Source organism: Camelus dromedarius, chromosome 24 (assembly GCF_036321535.1).
Source record: "Camelus dromedarius isolate mCamDro1 chromosome 24, mCamDro1.pat, whole genome shotgun sequence".
Lineage (NCBI taxonomy): Eukaryota > Metazoa > Chordata > Mammalia > Artiodactyla > Camelidae > Camelus > Camelus dromedarius.
Genome location: NC_087459.1, coordinates 6449000 through 6466158, shown reverse-complemented (window position 1 = coordinate 6466158; position 17159 = coordinate 6449000). Strand labels below are relative to the sequence as shown.

The 17159-nt window shown below is 44.2% G+C and overlaps 1 protein-coding gene across 10 annotated transcripts in view; it reads left to right on the top strand.

Annotated features, from left to right (window-relative positions):
- Nucleotides 1–17159, top strand: part of RBFOX1 (RNA binding fox-1 homolog 1) — a 1985071-nt gene that overhangs the window by 137298 nt on the left and 1830614 nt on the right. The window lies entirely within an intron of this gene.

The window sequence follows — 17159 nt, the reverse complement described above, 5'->3', positions numbered from 1 at the left end:
AGGCAGCTGGCTTCAGGATATTTCTTATTTCCTAGGACAGGCTTAGCAAATCAGTGTACTCGGGCAGGGCAACTCAGGCTAACTGCTCCTAGTTGCCCAGGTCACTGCATGCAGGACTCTGTGGGACTATCCAGGTTTAGCAGGAAAAACATCATGAGTGAGTAATAACATCTGCTAAGGTATAGGGTAGGCAGGCTATGCCGAGGCTGCGCCCCTTCACCCTCCACAGTTTCGGGAACCCCACGCCAGCATGGGAGAAAGCTGCTGGGGGATGGAGTTACATGCTTCCCGACCTCATTCCCTCCCCTCCTCTCTGTCCAAGAATCCAAGAATTTTTTAATGTTATTCAAGGAGGCTTAGCAACATGTGGCATCTGCTGAGGCTGTGATGCCCCGCTGCTTGATTTTTTTTAAAACAGATTTGGCTAAAATGTTCCCTGAGCAATGCTTTTGCTTTTCCTAAGTGTTAGTTGGATATTCCACACCATATTAAGAACAATGATTTATTATGCATGGGTAGGTTTATATGTAGTAAAATAACACTTGGGGATGTTAATTTTATTTATAATATATTAAGATAATAAATAGTTATAGCCTATAATAACTAGAGTTATTATTTAATGCATGCCAAACATATACAGGAAATTTATATTCCTTAATCTCTTCAACCTCCTAGACACCTTATCCTTTACCAAATGAGACATTGAGGCCCAGAGAGGTTAAGTAACTTTCCCGAGTTCACACAGCAGATATGTTTTATTCCAGTGCTCATGCCCTTTCCACTAGATCACAATGCCTCCTCAGACTCTCAGATTTTTATTTTCATATTCTTTCACCACACTAATATTCCTTCCAGGATTCTCAGGGCGTTTCTAATGACACCACAAGGCAGGGGAACAAGAGACTGATGTCCAGAGAGGTTCCCAGGCATCTGCTACTGTTTGGTGCTCAAACTCTCATTTCCTGATCCTTGTGACTCTTGAGCTGGGCAGACACAAGTAGGTAGGCATCTCCTTGTATGCCTTAGGACTCTTTGGTTGCAATTATAGAAACCAGATTGTGGCAGCCTAAAGAAAGAACAGGCTTTGTTGTGACTACAGGGGGCATGGCAGGAACCCTAAAATCAGGGAGCCAGCTGGGTCCAAGGAATCAGTGCAGCTCCTCTCTCCCTCTGCTTTGCGTCTCTGCCCCTCTCTGTACACCGAGCACATTTTCCTCTCTCATTGAAGGCTGGCTTGCTTTATTTCCCTGTCTACATGACAAGAAACAGCTGCCACCAACAGCTCGCAAGTTCTCATGGCCCCTGTTCAAGACAGCAGCCAAAAAGACTGGACTCTTGTTTCAACTCCAAATTCCTAGGAAAAGGAATCTGATCAGTTCAGCTTGGGTCAGGTGACAAAGCAGCTATGGTCAGAAAGTGCCTTTATGTTGTATAAGCATGGCTGATCTTGTGCATGGGAGAGGGAGTTTACCTGTCCTCTTGTAGAGTGTCCCCCTCTACAAGAGGACAGAAGAAGTGGGCCGAAGACCTGAACAGACACTTCTCCAAAGAAGACATACAGATGACCAATAGTCACATGAAAAGATGCTTAATATTGCTAATTATTAGAGAAATGCAAATCAGAACTACAACGAGGTATCACCTCAACTGGTCAGAATGGGCATCATTAAAAAAATCCACAAATAATAAATGCTGAAGAGGGTGTGTAGAAAAGGGAACCTTCCTACACTGTTGGAGGGAATGTAATTTGGTGCAGCCACTATGGAAAACAGTAATGAGATTCCTTAAAAAACTAAAAATGGAGTTACCATATGATCCAGCAATCCCATTCCTGGTCATATATCCAGAGAAAACACTAATTAGAAAAGATATATGCACTCTAAGGTTCATAGCAGCACTATTTACAATAGCCAAGACGTAGAAGCAACCTAAATGTCCACCAACAGATGAATGGATAAAGAAGTTGTGGTATATATATACACAGTAGAATACTACTCAACCATAAAAAGAATGAAAAATGCCATTTGCAGCAACATGAATGGACCTAGAGATTATCATTCTAAGAGAAGTAAGTCAGACAGAGAAAAGACAAATATCATATGTTATCACTTATGTGTGATATCTAAAAAATGATACAAATGAACTTATTTATGAAACAGAAACAGACTCACAGACATAGAAAACAAACTTATGGTTACCAAAGGGGAAAAGTTGGGGGAGAGATAAATTAGGAGTTTGGGATTAGCAGATACGTACTACTATATATAAAATAAACAACAAGTTCCTACTGTATAGCACAGGGTACTATATTCAATATCTTGTAATAACCTATAATGAAAAAGAATATGTATATAAATGAATGTACACCAGAAACTAACACAACATTGTAAATCAACTATACTTCAATTAAAAAATTTAAAAAGAGGATAGTAAAGAAGCAACAGAATTCAATAAAAATCCAGTAAATTGGACAATATGAAACCTGGATTGTTTTCTAAGCCTGCCACTACCTTATGTGGACTTGGAAAGCAGCTTAACCTATCTGGTGGGTAATAATAGCTCGCATTTATGGAGAAGTTTTACACTGCCATGTGCTAAATTCAGTGCTTTACATTTCTGGCAATTCTGTGAGGCAGAATCAGGAGACAGGGGCACAGAGAGGTTAAGCAACTTGTCAAGACCCCACAGCTAGTAAGTGGTGAAGCTGGGCTTGAACCCAGGCAGTCTTAGGCCAGAGTCCATTGTCCCATCCAGTGCACTGTGCTGCCTGCCAGGTAGGAAATGAGGGTATGTTCCCATATTTGTGAAGTGGGGCAGCGATAACCCCTGCTAATCACAACTCCCCAGGAACAGGGCTGAAAAAATGATGGTGAAAGCCATCAGAAGATGACCTGCAGGGAAAATATGCCTTGTCCAGTGGCAGCCTGGACTCAGTGTGGACCAGCTGTATCCCTAGGTATATGCCAAGGACCACCTGTCTGGTTCCTCTGGGAATGAGGGATTGGCCATGCCCTGAATCACCTTTTTCTTCCCTGGCTGTGTGTCCATTCAGCATTTAAGGCACAGGGTCACATGAAGCCATTGTGGTCCTTGACTCTTCCATTTAGGGCTTCTATCATATACTTGAAGTTCCAACTGTGTTTCTTTAATCTGGAGAGTAAGAGGTGTACATCTCTCTGTGCCAAATCAGGACTGCAAAAAGGAATGAGAAATTTCTAAAAATACAGACTGTGCAAAATCCCATTTCATGGAGGTTCGGGATGTCTTTGGGGTTGTTGATGCCTGCATCAGGCAGGTTAGAATTCTGACGAACTTTCCCCAGGTCTGGTTTTACCTTTTACTCCCATGAGATGATGGCATGAAACATCTTTATCTCCATCCTGGCAATTTCACTTCCTACTGAATGATGTTTTGAAATTATTTGCTCGTGTCTTGTTTCCGCTGATAGAGCATCATTTCCATGAGGATCAGAATCTGATCCATCTGGATTTCTCACACACTGTCTTGCCCACAGTGGACACTCTACAAATCTTGGTCGAGTGGGTAAATAAATTAAACATCTCTTTGCTAGCCAAGTGAAATTAGTTTTCTATCTTGAATGCATTCTCCTGCACTAGATTTTTTTGTGTAATGTGATGAAGTCTTATTTATGAGGGAAGGATTGTCAGAGTCTTTGAGAAGATGTGATGGCTGGATTTCACATTTCCTTATAAATTTGCCTCTTGGAATGTTGTGTAAAATGTTCTCTCCTTCTGCTTTTAATATGAAGCACTTTCAGTTACAAGCTTTCCTGGGGGCAGAGTTGATACTCTCAAACACCATCACTGTCTTCCCTAATTGCACCAACTCCTCAATATATCCCATATCAGAATCTGCAGCTAGGTTTGGAGAGGAAAGGGGGTCCAGGGCCCACAAACAGCACTTTCTACACTGGGTCCCCAGACGTATTAAGCAATAGGATCCCTTCTCTGCCACAGCCCCCAAATTTCTTGTCGCAATCATGACCTTCCCGGAAAAGAGGGTGCAATGATGCTACTTATCCAAGTGGACCATAGTGCAGAGTCAACCATGGGACTCCCCTCCTTCATCATGGTCTCCAAGAAAGAGAGAAACACAAGAGAGACCACAACCTTTCTCTTTGAATATGGGAAATGGGTATGGCTAAGCAGAGTGAGGTTTGTGGAGAGCAGAGGGCTACACAGGAATAGGGGACAGTGCCAAGTAGGGCTTCCATGGAGTGTGTGCACATGTGGAGTGTAACCATGTCCACCTTACACTGGCTAATATTGTCCACCTGTCCCCGCTCGTCTGGGAACCTCCTGCTGCATCCCTGAGAGGGGGACTTGGCAGACTTGGGTCAGCTCACTACAGCTCTTAGAGATATGCTTTTTGCTGTCAGCAGAATCCCAAACCCCAAATCCTCCTGGGCAGAGCTGTGTGTTTTCATGGGCCCTGATCCAAACCAGCTGGCTGCCTCGACTTCATTTCATCCCTGGAAGAAGAGAGCGAGGGGCAGGTCGACAAGAGGTCTAGAACAGTGGCGGTGCTGCCGGAAAGCAGTGAAACTTAAACCGCCAAAGTGAAATCCTCTGAGCTTCCTTGCTCCTTTAAAACCCATTTAACATTCAAGTGAAATTCAAAAATGTATTTTTCCCTAAAGTGAGTCTATTCTTAATGAATGAAGTAGTAATGATGCCAAACCCACCCACTTTCGTTCAGGACACATGTGGGCTTGGTGGTCCCACCCGAATTAGATTGCTCTGTGCCTGAGAGAGCTTGCAGGGGCCCACACTTTCATGGGCTATGTGAAGCATCCCCAAATTCCTGATCTGATATAGAACGTCTGTAAGCAGGAGGGTTGCTACATATATTTTTTTTGAAAGAAATAAATAATTTAAAACCGTCGGATAAAAGTACTAATTCCATTGAACCTAAAAGACCCAAATTGGACCTAGTGTTTGCAGCTGCTGTCAGGGTAGCTGTCAGTAACGGAAGATCTGTATGAGGTGCTCCTCAGGTCAGCACAGAGCCTCCCGGCTGCCTTCTCTCCAGGGATGCTACAGATGATGCAGAAACACTCTTCTTTTTACTGAATTTTTTTGCTGGAGGAAGTGGCTGTTACCTGCTCAACACTGAGTCCTGAGATGGCTTTTCACCAGCTTGTTTGCCACTTAAATGGACTCTCTGGAGAGCAAAAGCTACCTGGCAGCTTTTTCTGTTCTAGCTCCAGGGAGGAGCGCAGAGAAACTTCTCCTGATTGACCCCAGAGGGGCGGCTACTCACCAGCCAAGGGTTCCTCATTTGCAAGAAAGTGCCCTCTCAGGCCCCATTACCATTAGACAGTCTTGGGGGCGGGAGGCCCGGCCAGGTGGGTAACAAATGATTCAATGACCCAGGAGCTGCTCCCATTTCTGTTTTACAGATGAGGAAACTGGTGCTCAGAGTGGAATGGCCAGTTGCCCAAGATAATGCCCGAGTAAGTGGTAATTCCTGTATTGAAATCCATGTCAGTATCCGGAGGGGTCCAGTCCCAGGGCCCCTCAGCATCCTGACTCCGTTCATGGGTGCCTCCCATGTTTTCTTGTCTCTCACCTGGGAGTGTGCCATACGCAGGCTGTGGGATCAGCCCTCCTCTCCCCAGTTCCCAGGCTTACAGATGTGTCTGGGGCTGGCTGTGAGCTGGAGGGAGGGTTGGAACCCTCAAGAGGTATACTAGTGTTCTTCAGAGTGTTGACTGAAATAAACGCACAGCCTAAAAGTTGAGTTATGTTTTATTTGGCGGGAGGACTCGAGCTGGGATGACAGCCTCTCAGATCACTCTGAGGGGCTGCTCCGGAGAGGTAGGGGAGGAGCTAGGATATATAGGAGCTTTACAACAAAGACCAGGTAGTTGGAACAATAAAAGATTACTTGTTATCTAAGGAAAACCAGGCATCTCAGGTTAAAGAATTTAGTGCTTTTCTACTTACGGGAGGAAGCAAACATTTGGGCTCATTGAATTCATTCCTTTGACAAGCATCTAGCTATCTAGGGCCAGTATCCTGTCCTTTCTTATTCAGAGTCCCCTCAGAGTGCACCATTGTGAGTGGCTGCAGAGGCTGGGCTGCAGGCCTGTCCTCACTGGGGGGTGGCGGCAGCCGCTGATGACTTGATGGCTTCAGCATTCTTTGTTTACTGATATGGTCTGCAGTATTTTTCATTCGCAAGAGAAACAGAACCAGTAGGGTGTGTGTGTGTGTGTGTGTGTGTGTGTGTGTGTGTGTGTGTGTGTCTGTTTCTCTCTCTCTCTCTCTCTCTCTGTATGCATGTATAAAGGGATTTATTGTAAGGAATTGGCTCACATGCTTATTGGAGCTAAGTCCACAATCTGCAGGGTGGGTTGTCAGGCTGCAGTCCTGGAAGGGCCAATGGTGCAGTTTGAGTTCAAAGGCCATCTGCAGAAGAATTCCTTCTTGCTCTGGGGAGGTCCATATTTTGTTCTATTCTCGCCTTCAGCTGGTTGGATGAGGCCCACCCACATTACAGAGGACAATCTGCTTTACTCAAAGTCTGCTGACTTAAATATTGATCTCATCTAAAAACATCTTCACAGAAACATCAGATAAGGTTTGACCGCATATCTGGGCACCATGGCCCAGCCAAGTTGAAGCTTAAAATTAACCAGCCCAAGTATAGTCAGCTCAAGTTGGAAACCTTTGACCCAGAAGCTGTTGCCGTCCATGTAGACTCTGTGGGGCTCCGGAGGTTGTGGTGTTAATTGTTTGCTGCGTGGGTTTTGCTTGTGGGCCCTGTCTCCTGGGGAGTAGAAGCAGAGGAGACCTGAGGGTTGCAACAGGCTTCCAGTGTGTGTTGTGTATGTGTGCACGTGTGTGTACATGGTACAAGACACAAGCAAGGGGACACTATATCTGCACTTTCCCCATTTCAGAAATACATCCTGGGTGGAGAAACTCTAATTTGAAAAGACACATGCATGCCAGTGTTCATAGCAGCACAATTTACAATAGCCAAGTCATGGAAGCAACCTAAATGTCCATTGACAGATGGATAAAGAAGATGTGGTACATATATGTGTGTGTGTGTGTGTGTGTGTGTGTGTGTGTGTATTATATATATATAAAGGAATATTACTCAGCCACAAAAAAGAATGAAACAATGCTATTTGTATCCACATGGATGGACCTAGAGATTATCATATTAAGTGAAGTAAGTCAGAGACAGATATCATATGATATCACCTATATGTGGAATCTAAAAATGATGCAGATGAACTTATTTACAAAACAAAAAACAAACTCACAGACATAGAAAACAAACATGGTTACCAAAGGGGAACAGGGTGGAGGGATAAATTAGGAATCTGGGATTAATATATACACACTACTACATATAAAATAGATAAACAACAAGGACCTACTGTATAGCATAGGGAACTATATTCAGTATCTTATAATAATGGAAAAGAATATGAAAAAGATATATATGTATCTTTTATATATATATTTTATATATATTTAAAATATATTTATATTAAAATATATTTATAAAAATAAATAAAATATATTTATAAAAATAATTTATAAAATTAAAATATATTTATATATATTTTATATATATATATATATATATATATATATATATATAACCAGATCACTTTTCTGTACACTATAAACTAACACAACATTGTAAATCAACTATACTTCAATAAAAAATAAAAAGAAATACACCCTGAGCATAACTTGTGGAGCCAGAGAGATGTGGACCTACTGCTTCTGGCTTTGTGAAATGACTCATGATGCAGTTCAAGCATCCAGCACAGTCCCTGGCAAGTCCTGGTTACCCCTGTGTGGGTGAATACATGGATGGCTTGATTAAGTAGCAAGTGTCCCCAGCAGAGTTTCAGTCCTTCACTCAACAACGACTGAGTGGGAGCCTACTAAATGCCGGGCACTGAGCTGAGCCCAACATGGGGTGGGGTGGGGGGCTCCAGGGTGACTGAGAGACAGGGTTCCTGCCCTCATGCTGGCTGCATTCCAGTGGGGAAAGTGCAGCAAAACAAGTCTTTGAGCAATTAAGTGAAAAGCTTCCAGATTGCCCTGAGAGCCATGAGGGAGGCAAACAGGCTGCCCGAGATAGAGGGACCAGGAGAGGGAGGTCTGGGAAGGCTTCTTGGAGGAGGTGATGTTTAGGCTGAAACTAAAGTGTGAGCAGGAGCTGGCCTGTGGACACCTGGGAAAGATTGTTCTAGGGTGATAGAGCATCAGGTGGAGAGGAAGCCAAGAGCTAGGTGGGTTCAAGAAAAATTTAATATAATTCAATATATAAGGTATGTGAGGTATGATTTTTTTGGGGAATGTAGCCAAATTGGGGACGATGTGCCTAGACAGAGTCACATGAAAGCCTCTTTCCTAGACCATCAGTATTTTGTTCTCATATTCGTTTCACAAGGTCATCTTTTTGGCTTGTCTCTATGTGAGCGGTGCAGGAGGTTTCCAGTGTTCCAGGACAGCACTCCAGTGTGAGGCTTTTTACACGGGAAGCCTTGGGGAGGGTCTGCTCAGCCTTGAAGGCGTTAGCCGGTAGAGAGGGTGGCCAGGAAAATCAGCCTGCACTGGGCCATTTCCTGCTGCCCCTGTCTGACTCACCGAAGCACTTCTTTCTTTCTGTTCTCCTTTGATCCTCCCCAGCGGGAGCCTTTTCATAATGATTTACCCATAGTAATCTCTTTGCTTAAGGCAGTGACTCTAGGGAGTGGGCGGGAGGCGGGGTTGGTATCAAGCTCTCTGAGGCTCCCAGGCTTTTGCTGTTTGTTGGGATTCCTTGACGCTTGTGGTCACTCTGCCCCAAGAATCCCTTTGCTGCCTAGATGCTCAGGCCCTGGGCAGGACTCGGAGAGCAAGTTTCTTATCGACTTGACATGTATTGAAGGATAGTTCTGAAGTGGCAAGGCTCCTTAATCTCAATCATCTGGGGGTTTCCAGGAGGACTGAGGGGGCGTGGAGTTCTGGGAGAGGGGCCTGAGGCACAAGTGAGGCAGGTGCTACCTCTGACAGGGGTGGGGAAATCATGTTTGCAGCGCGTGGTTCTGTACTGACCTCATGGGGACGAGGCGTGGGCAGCCACAAAGATCTGGAAATATCAACCCTGCTTCAGATGGGCCGTCATCCCTTCCTCAAAACCATCCCAAATGCACCACTGCACTGTAATTCTGATGTTGTCAATAAGAAATCAGTGCCAGTGACTGGCCTGCTGTGGTGGATTGATTGGTTCACTGAGCAACTACCGGTGGCAACACCCTGTGTCAGATGCCAGGGTTACATTAGTGAAGGGAGCAGACCCAGGTCCCTGCCCAGGAGGCTAATATCCCTGTGAAGATTTTTCTAGAAAGTCTTCATTTCGAGGGCATCTGGGTCAGCTTTCCATTGTGCTGATCACACAGGAGGGCAGAGAGAAGGCTGTTGTTATATCAAGAACTCTGCCTAGTGAGTTTGGGTTTTACTCAGAGGGTCCATTTATGTGTTCACTCATCGTAAGTATTCATTGAGCACCAACTATAGACTCGTCACCATCTAGTTGGGGTGAAATATTGAGGAGGGAAGTAGGAAGAAGTCCCTCTCATGGAGCATTGAGTTATCCAGGGAGTCAGAGGTCAGGCAGATAATCACAGACTAGTTAATTACAGTCATGGTCACTGCCCTGTAAGAAATGCAAGCAGGTGGTGGGACCTGACCTGGGTTTGAGAGTCAGGGGAAGCCTCTTAAAAAGGGTGACAGATGAAGGATAAATGGGAGTTTGCCAGAAACAGTCCAGAAGGAGGAAATCACATGCAGAGGTTCTGTGGTAGGAAGGAGCATGGTATTTGAGAAACAGGAGAGGTGGCTGGGCTGTGGTGAGCCAGGGAGGCAAGGTGAGGTTGGAGGGATGGGCTGGGCAGGGGCTGGTGGAGGCAGAACATCCAAGAGTGGGAAGGGATTTCAAAATCCTGTCCAGGGCTCAAAGGGCAAGTCCAGCTGCGGATATGAAATCTGGACTGTCAGGTAGGGTGACTCCAGGCATCCAGGGGTCAGAGCTCAGGGTCAGCCTTACCTGGCCAAGCTTTGTGCATACAAGCAATGCAGGCTATTTTGTGAGGCAAAAATGATCAGAGTGAATGCCCCTGTTGTGTAACAATATACTTTCTTACCCTGATGAACATTCAGATAAATATAACCCACCTTTACACTTTGCATCAAAAGAAATCTTGCCCTGCTATAAAGGAGAAATAAAAGGAGGCAACTTATAATAAGGAGGTACTTCAGTATGTAAGTGCTCAATTATGCTGGAGACATGATGAAGTAACTTCTCTTGAATCTACTTCTAATGGATATTGGAATTTAAGATGACAATATCCAATTGAGTATTAGTGATGCTCTTTTTTAAACTGATGTTTTGGGACTGGAGCCGCATCAGAATGCGATGAGCCTGTAAGAAAGCGCAGGTATGTGGAGTTACTCTGAGTGTGACATCTACCAATGCCGATCACTTGTCCTGGGGACTTGGAACCATGAGGTGTGTTTTTCTTGGTAACTTGATTTCCCAAAATACTGAACAGCCCTTGGTCAAGTTCTGAATGGCATAAAGTACAATCTTTTATTTACGTGTCCGAACAACGTGTATTTCAACTGTGCAAACATATTTTTATTTACACGCGAAATAGAGTTAGGTTCTAGGTGAAGGTCATTTTAAACAGGCTTGTTATTACTATTTGCCATTGAGACCGTCCAGGGGTCGATCCAGAATTGTGTGGGACAAAGGGCGTGGGTCTGTCCTTTACACTGCAGGATGCCTGGCTTCTCTGCTCCCTGAAGGATTCTGGGTCCCCAGAATCACGACGACTAAAATCATCCCCGCAAACTCCCAGAGTTCCCTCTAGGGGGCAGCACCTTTCCCACTGAGGACCACAGGTTTAATAGGACTCAAGCGCTGGGTGGATTAATAAAGGGACTTTTGGGGCGAGGAGTGTCTGTAGATACAGTCAGTTGGCCTGGGGTGGAGAAGGGGAAGGAGGTAAGTTATGGCCACAGTTGGCTTTCTCTTGGAGGTAATAAAGATGTTTCTTTTGGAGACCGCAGCCCTTAGACTTCGGGGTTCAGCCCAAGGAAGCCCCTTGCAGGACTGTGAGCTCTCAGGTATAGAGAAGAGTGATGGGGATCTGCATGGGGAGGCCCAGACATCACAACCATTTGAAAACTTTTGTGTCATAAATCTGAAAAACTCAATCCTGAAAGCGTGAGACAGAATCAAATTGGCCTGTGAAAATAAAAACACGGTTACTGTAAAAATGAGATGAAATGGGAAAAGGCAGGCGCTCACTGCAAGGAGCCTGCCGTTGCCGCTAACCAAATTAGCCACATGATAGCCCTGGCGTCAAGCTCTCGGCCACCACAGTCTCTGGCCCCCGCAAGTTAGCTGTAGGACCCACCTGTGTTTACTGTCCATCATTAGCCTTCTCTATTGCTCTTTACTGGTGTTGGATTAAGTTAAGGGCTCTGATTTTTCTATAATTTCCCATTTAATAGTCGTAGCGTACAACTGGAGAGTTTTTTTTTTGTTTTGTTTTGTTATTTTTGCTCTTTCTCCCCTCTAGCAAAAATAAACTGGCAAAACACAAAGAATCACTGCTTTTTTCTGTTATCAGAGAGAACATGGCAGGTCAGAGGGTGATGACTGTGGATGCCTACAGCCCCAACTTTATGGATGACCCCCTATTAGCTATCAGTTAACATCCCCTGCCATCCCTGGATTAATGATCCGTATTTTTCATTGCCTCCTTGGTTCTCTTGGATGGTGGGTTTGTTTGGGGAGGAATCCGTGGAAGTATCGAGAATGAAACCCTGACTATAGGCTTGTATCATATCGGAACCTCACAGCAGGTAAGTGTGTTTTGGAGGAGGGGATCCTCATTCATGCTGTCTGCTCACCCTTTCAACTCCTTGCTGGGGGCAAGGATTTTAAGCCACAAGCATACAGTGTGCAGTCACTCTGGCCAGTTGCCAGGGTCTCGGGACACGGATTTTATGGTTGTCGCTCATGATGGCTTGAGGGGCAGGATTCCAGCCCTTGCTTGGTGATGGAATTATAGCTCCTTGATGGCGTCTTCGGGAAGGACAGAGACATTGACCTCCAGTCTCTGGGAAAAGGGAGGGGCAGAGTAATTAAGGGATTAAATAAAAAGAGGATGGATTTTAAAAATGTCTTCTATTTCCTCCAGATTACAAAAATAATGCATGGCTTTATTGTACCCTTCTTTGTGTAGCCTTTACTGTGATTAAAATGAATTAATGAATGAGTCATTTGCTGAATAATTTCTCCCCTCCTCTTCCACAGTAAGTCCCTTGGTGACAGGTCTTGTCCACCACCTGATCCCCAGCATCAAGGACAGTGGGTACTCAATAGACAGCTGTCGCATGGATGGGTGGAAAATTTAGGAGATGGAAGAAGATAATCCTGCACTTAGAAAGTCATTGGTTCTTAGCCCTTAGCACATTGGCGTCACCTGGGGGAGCTTTTAATTTAACCATTCCTGGGCCCACTCTAGACCCATCCAATCTGAAATCTGAGCTGGGGAGGGTGTGCTGCTCAGGCATCACAGCTTTGCAAAACCCCCAGCTGACTCCAATTTACAGGCAGGCAGAGAGCCTCTGATGTATGTCCTGCCTGTCAAAGCTCCATTTTGTTTAAAAATTGTTTTGTTGTGAAAGTGAAACATGCATGTGCTATGCAAGTCAGGGTGTGTAGAAGTGTGTTGCCTTAGAAGCAGAACTTCCCTGTGCACCCCCATCCTCAACCCACACACTGGGGGTAGCCTCTTGGAGCCCTGTCTGTGTTAAGTTTTCCTGGTGGCCACCTCTATTCCTCTAAATTGTGCATCAACACCCTTATTTCTTCTTCCGAATTTACAATGCCATGTCTGTTGATTCCATCCATATTGGCTCTAATAAATAAATACCTGTCTATTGACAAATGAGGATTTGAGCTCATTTACAATACCTTGCACATTCCCTTCTTCTCTCCTCATCTTGATTTTTGGTGCTTCTATCATTAATATTAGTCATCCTATTGGTTACCTTTATACCTTTAAATAATGATCTTCAGCCTCTATTTTTTATTTCCTTTACACAATAACTCTTGATTACCCACTAAGATGAGAAAAAACAAAAACAAAAACAAAAACAACAGGGCCCTAGCACTTCCTTTCATCTCTCCTCCTGCCATTAATTTTACATTGTCAGGGTTTACAAATTTCTGTTTTCTCCTGTAACTGGCCTTGTCGTCTAAACTTTGTCTGTAGATTGATTTTTAAAAATTAAAAGCAGTTAATGATATTTATTGTAGATCGAATAATACAGCCAGTCTCAAGAGGAGGAAATGTCTCTTTACAGATGCTGGTGTGGGTTTCCTCTGCTGAGTGTGAGTCTGTTTCCTCATTAGACCTCACCGATGGATTCAAGAACTGATTGTGGTCTGTGGGCTAGTGTGTTTGTGTGTGTGTGTAAACATCTGCTAGGTTTTGCTTTAGGATGTGCAGGAGTAGAGCTGGCAGGCAGGCTGGTCACCCTCTCCCCAGTGCCAACATGAGTAGGGCTCTCCTGAGGAACAAGAACACTGTCCTAGAAGTGTTGGATCTCTGTCAGGAAGAGGGGTCAGTTTCTTTATCAAACACCTTTCTGGTCTGTTCAGGTAGAGTCCATCACTGCCAGTTGGGAAACAGGTAGGATCCAGGAAAGCCACCCCACTCCTTCCAGTTCTTAGTACCATTATAGGCTTTCGGTTTATTATTGTTTCCATGGGATTTGGGGAGAATGGGAAGGTAAGCATGTGTCCTCAAGTGCCATGTTGAAATGTCCAGTCTTTTTTCTATGATCAAAGCAATTTATAATTTATAATTTATAATTGCTTTTTTACCTGGTGTTTTTTTTTTTTCTCATATCACTAAATGCTTTCTGTCACTTAATTTTCAGAGATTGCATGGCATTCCACTGTATGGACTAATGTATATGATATATTCAGCTAGCTCTCTGCTCCGTTTCTGATTGTTTCTGTTATTTTCAACTATGAGTAGAGTTGCAATGACCAACCGTGGTGCCAATCTGGGTATATACCTTAGGCTATTTCCTTAGAAATTTGAAGCTCTTTGAAGACTTTTGGCACATAGATCTAGACTGCCCCTCCTAGGGAAGCTTTTACAGGTTTGTATATAAGTAGAGAAACAAACTAAAAAACTTGTTTGCAGGTTCAGTGCTCCTGTGGAAGCAGTCGTGATGGGGGAGGGGGCAATCCCAGGGGGAGTGGAGCGTCAGGGGACCCTGATGCTTCCCTCACTCCCTTGTCTGGGGAGAGGTGGCTCAGTGCTCTGATTCCCAGCCAGGATCACTCAAATGGTGTCATGTGACTTAGGCTGGCCCATGTTGCTTTTCTTCAACAATGACAGGAACAAAGAAGCCATCTGGTTATTTGGTGCCCTTCGTTTTAAGGTGTAGGCACTGGTTTTGGTGGATTGATCTGGGGCCACAGAAGACCCAGGACCAGAAATCCCTGTCATTTTGCACAGCCGAGTGATTTACACTCATACAAAGCCCAGGCTTCTCTTCTCTAATCTCTTTGCTTTCAGGCCACATTATTAAGAAGTGCTTCTTTTGAAAAGATAAAGGAACCTTCAGAACTCATCTCTCTTTGCATCCAAGACAGGGCTATATTTGAAACACCAAGAAGAAAATAGTCCTCTCGGATCACTTAAACTCTTCGAACTGAATTTTTAATTTCATCTCAGGCCAAGTCAATCTCAAGGGTCTTTTCTTCCATGTTGAATTTTCTGCCCTTGATGTGTATGTACCTGCCCCGGCTGCTAACAGGAAGGGCTGTTGTGACATGTCTAGAAGACTGCGAGGGGGAGGCATTCTGACTGATGAAGCCTAAACTATCGCCTGTATTGTGGGACCAGATTGTGAACGTCTACACACTGTAGCCAGAAAATGCATTGACTTAGAATTCTGTGGTGACAAATGGAAATTCATGGGTGAGAATTTCATGGGAAAGAAATGGGAGATAAGGCGCTGAAAGACTCTTTTGAATTATGTCAGGAAATATTTAGGAACAGAAGAGAGAGAGCCAAAGTCAGTGTCACTCTGCTTAAATGCAACCCTCCCCTCTTTTTTTTTTTTTTTAAGGTAATTTGCTGCATCTCTTTTGGGAAACAACTTGATAATATAGATCAAATGCCTTAAAGATATCTTTAATATTAGTCCAAGAAGTCTGAACATTTCTCAGAAGAAAATTATCCTAAGTATCATAAAAGCTTTAAGAATAAAAATCTGCTCAGTGTTGTTATAATATTGAAAACAACCTAAATTGTAAACAATCAAAATATCCAACTCTAGGTAGACCTCTAAGACTTAAGGTCTATCCAGTTGATGCAATCTTACGCAGTCATTAAAAATTCTGTTTTTAAGGAGTCTGATGTAACACCAAAATGTGGTACTCTGATATTAACTAAAAATAAGAAAAAATGTAAAAATCTAGCTCTGTCAAAGATAATTATGCCTAGAAAAAAAAATCAGAAGAAACTATCCCCCAATGGCTGTGTTTGGATGATGGGGCTCTGAGTAATTATTCTGTTCTTTTTTGTGCTCTGTATTTTTCCAGTCTTCTCTAATGAGCATGCCCCTCTTTTATTAAAAATGAATGTTAGAAGAACCATTGAAATATACATTAGAAGCTCTAATGAAGACAGGGCATTGTTCATTTGTGTTTGAACATTACATCTGCATGTACATTTTTCCTTCTTGTGAAAATGGGTGAATATTCAGAAGGGAAGAGTCTGACCGTGTCTCCATGTTGTAAAGGTACAGGGACCTCTTGGAGTGCAATGATTCAGATGAAAAATAAATGGAAACATTGAAGAGGTGCTTGGATAGAAGACTCATTCTTCAGCCATAGCATTTGTACATTTGTAGTTTAAATAAAACATTGCATTGATCTTTTTCTTTATGGATACTATACTTCAAGTCCACGGGGAATCCTAAAGAAACAGAGCTGGTTAGGTGATGGGATAGAAGGAAGACACGCTCATAGGAGAGGCAACATGGGGAACCGGAGTCACACTCATGTCCCTTCCAGCCACCCCAGTCACCTTCTGAGTTGTGGTGTGTCCAGATAGTCAAGCCAAAGTAGTGGAAAGGGGGGCCTATTTCTTGAATTCATTCCTTCATTGATTAAGAGCAAATGCTGTATTCCTGGTACTGGACATCAACCAGTAGACAAGTATATGGTAAGGCCTAAAATTTCAAGTGCTGCCCGAACATGCCTGAACTGCACAGACCTCCCTGGGTTTCCCTGATCTTGTCAGATGTGCTCCCCACCCAGCAGGAAAGGCTCCCTCACCCGACTAGTTCCTCCACCAGCCAGACCAGCCACACTCCACCCCGTCCTCAACCTGAGGGGCTTCAGTTCCCTGCTAGCCTATGAAACTATTCAAACAAGTCCATCACATTACTCCTGCAGGAACCAGGGGGCACCCCAACCCCTATTACTACAAAGCCTATGCCCACAGCCCCTGCTGGTTCACTCTGCTCCCCAGTGCAACACCACATGGCCCTGCATGGCCTCCGATGTCCTCCTCCCCCAGCTGTGAGTATATGTGTGAATCTCACCTGCCCAAGGACGGGCATCCTGTGTTCTGCCATCTTGTACTGTTGAGGATGGGGATCCCTCCTTCAACAACGGGGTGAATGGGAGGTGATCAGAATATCAGGAGAGGCTGTTCTGGAGCTAGTGTTCTCTTACTGGAGTGCAGATGGGAAGATGATAAGAAAGTAATAAATGAGTAAGTCTGCTGACTTCCACTGATACTAAATATTGTGAAGGAAGCGGAATGATGTGGTAAAGAGCAACAGGGACACGTAGTAATTTTGCTTTGGATGGTGATTGGGGAGGCTCTTGGAGGGGGTAACACTGAGCTCAACTTGCAGGTTGGGAAGGAACCAGCCTTGGGGAGTGCTGAGGAGCAGCAAACGGAATGGGCTAGAGCTTGGCCAGCGCAGTTAGGCCCTCAAGAGTCGGGAGGAGAAGGAGCCGGCATAATCTCAGAGAGGTAGTCAGGGACCAGACCCACCTGGCTTTGG